The sequence below is a fragment of the Mustela nigripes genome, chromosome 14 (assembly GCF_022355385.1).
Source record: "Mustela nigripes isolate SB6536 chromosome 14, MUSNIG.SB6536, whole genome shotgun sequence".
Classification (NCBI taxonomy): Eukaryota; Metazoa; Chordata; class Mammalia; order Carnivora; family Mustelidae; genus Mustela; species Mustela nigripes.
Window position 1 is genome coordinate 6051310 of NC_081570.1, and position 3225 is coordinate 6054534.

Here is a 3225-nt window from a genome sequence, read left to right on the forward strand (position 1 = left end):
AGGGAAGGGGCCTTGGAGACACAAGAACAAGGGAACTGTATGTTCTGCTCACTCTGTCCGCCCAACCCAGTCTAGTTGGTGAGCTCCCCTCATCCTTCGGGACATGCTCTCCCCACCCCTGAGATAGTCATGGCACCTGTATCATACACATTTAAGAACAAGGAACAGAGGTGCAGGCACATTAGGCAACTTTCTTCAGGTGTCTTAGATATGAAACAGCAAGGAAAGATCTAGAATCTAGGACAGCGATTGCTCTACTCCATTTTCCATCTGGACAGAACCTGTAGGGCTCTTGTCAGAAGTTCACCATCAGAAATTAAAAATCCTTTATGATTGGGGTGCCTGGCTCTTGATTTCAGCTCAGATCTTGATCTCAGGATTGTGAGTTAAAAAAAAAAGTCTTTCAGGGTCGCAGGGGTGGCTTAGTCGGTGGTTAAGCCTCTGCCTTCGGCTCGGGTCATGATCTGGGAGTCCCAGGATCAAGCCCCACTTGGGACTCCCTGCTAAGCGGGGAGTCTGCTTCTCCCTCTGTGTCTCCCCCTCCCCCAGCTCATGCTCTCTCGCTCACTCATTCTCTCACGTAAATAAATAAAACCTTTTTAAAAAAGTCCTCGATGGTCAACAAGTTTCTCTTTGAAAATGAAAACACGACAGGGTAGGCTCATAGAGAAGGTCTAATCTCTAGCTGGCAGTGAAGTATTGCTCTGACTTGCTTTGCTCTTCAGGGAACTATTTTATACGAGACTCTTTGTTTTCCGAGATAGCAAATCCAGATCAAACCGGTTTTAGCAACAAAGGAAGTCTACTGGTTTACCACCTGGAAGACTCAGGTGAGATCTGGCTTTAAGCGCTGCTGATCCCTGTGCTCACACCATGTCATAGCACAGAGCTTCTCCTCCCTCAGCTCTGCTCTGCCCTCTGCTGGTCTTGTTCTCATGTAAGCCTTCTCCTCAGGGTGGGTCCCAGCAGCTGCAGGATTCTTCCTCTCAGCTTGCAGCCAAGGGGGAGACCTGGAACGGAGACCCTTATCCAAAGTGGGACCTTGGAGAGAAGATCTTCAGCATGAGGGAGGATGGGAAAGAAGTCCACTGGGTAACAGGAAATGGCGAGGAAACCTGGTGGTCCAGGTCTCAGACGTTGGGAGAAGCATAAAAACATGGGCCTTGGGCATTCAACACAAATTGGCCCTCTGCTGGGTTTTGGGTTCTAATGCACATGATGTGCATGTTAAAAGAATACAAAAATAAAAACAAAAGGGAAGAAAAAAGTAAACCAAAAGTTTGCCAACAACTTCAGGTGCCTGACAGGAAAAAGCACAAAAATATTTGGGGCATAAATGTGAAGATATTTACTAATGACCGGGAATATTAGGTGACATTAAGAAATTCTTTTAAATTTTGGTATGTGAAATAGAGGTATTATATAAAAATGAGGCTTTTTTTTTTTTTTTTAAGATTTATTTGTTTATTTGGAGCCAGGGGTATAGGAAGAGGGAGAGAGAATCTCAAGCAGACTCTGCTCAGTGCAGAGCCCGACATGGGACTTGATCCTACGATCCTGAGATCATAACCTGAGCCGAAATCAAGAGTCCTATGTTCAACTGACTGAGCCACCAGGTGCCCCAACAAGGCTTTAATTTTTATAGATCTGTAATATATTTCAGGATGAAATGTTATAATGTCTGTAATTTACCCTTAAATATTTCAGCAAAGAAGGAGGTGGAGGAGAGGAAATACGGCAAATTTATAAGTTTTTAAAAAAATTATTACTGGGGGTAAAAAGGATCATTACAAGGATGTGTCTAGGAGTCATAGGTGTGTGGAGCCTTTCTAGACTGAGAACAGGATGAGGGACCACAGGGACATAAGAAGTGGATCCTGGGACCCTCATGGTTGGTCACATTCTGTTCTGTCCCCTCACAGGACGCAAACAGGCTAATTGCCAAGTCGGGTAAATTGACAGGAGCCCTGATCCCTGCTCATGCCTGTTTCCCACACTGGCCCGTCCCTCTCAGAAAGCTCTCAGATCCTTCCTTCCCCAGTCACCCAAGACAGGGCTGGGTTACTGGTACCCACCGGTCTCTGTAGGTACAGACCCTGCATCACCCAAAAAAGGCTTTCACTCTGGCTCCTGTCCGGATGATGGGAACCATGGCGAAGACGTTATTCATTCGTGGGGCTCCCTTTGCTCCAGGACATGGCCTGGGGGCAGACTCTGGGACAGAAGGTGCCTGAGATGGCAGGTTGAATCTTTCAACAATGTTACAAGGTGGATATAAAGACTATTACTGTCCCAATTTTTCAGATTGGAAAATGAGGCAGAGAAGTAACTTTCCCGAGTGGCAGAGCCAGGTTTCAAAGCCATGCCGTCTGGCTCCAGAGTCCATGCTGGAATGGACTGGGATGTGTTTGGAGGTGGTGACCTGCTCGTCAGTGAAGGCATTCAAGCAGAGGCCTGATGACAACGCAGGAATGGTGAACAAGGGATCCCGGCCAGGAATCCAAAGTCCATTTCAGTATTGAAATCCATGGTCTTTTGAATGGGCAGATCTGGGGAGAGGCTAAAACAAGACCCAACCCAGAGTGAGCTTCAAGAGTTCCATGAATACAAACCCTCCCCAAGTTCACACAGGACCCACTGGCCAATTAATTGACATGCGGTCTGGTTTTCTAGTGGACTAGCCACCAAGTAAGCAGTGAGGGCCTGCCTGGGAGACACCTGGTTCCACATCTGGGGGGACAGCCCACTGGAGTCTGAACCTGGCTAGCCATGTGATCAGCCAGCCTGGAGGCTTCTCCCCCAGCCCTTCCTGATGCCCATGAGCCATGTTAGCCTCAGGGACGCTCAGGGCTGTCCAGATCCCATGGGGACAAAGCTGATTCCACTGCCCTTTCTGGGCTCAGGGTCCTCATCTGTAAAATGAGGGCAGTGATGAGACCGTCACCGAGATCCCAAGTTCTGGGACCGTGGGCTTCGGGCAAAGGAGTGGTGGCCAAGCCTGGGCTTGGAGAACAGCTCGGTCACTCTTGGTGAAGCTGAGACCAGCACAGCCTGAATGACAAAGAAACCTGGTTACGGAATCATTATATCATACCATTATACCATACTGCCTGTTGTGTACCTCATTCAGGTACACAACATATGGCAGATTGTTACTCAAGTACTTAGAACCCTGAGATCTCTGCTCACGCCCCTCCTTCTGGGAACCTCGACCTAGGCATCCTT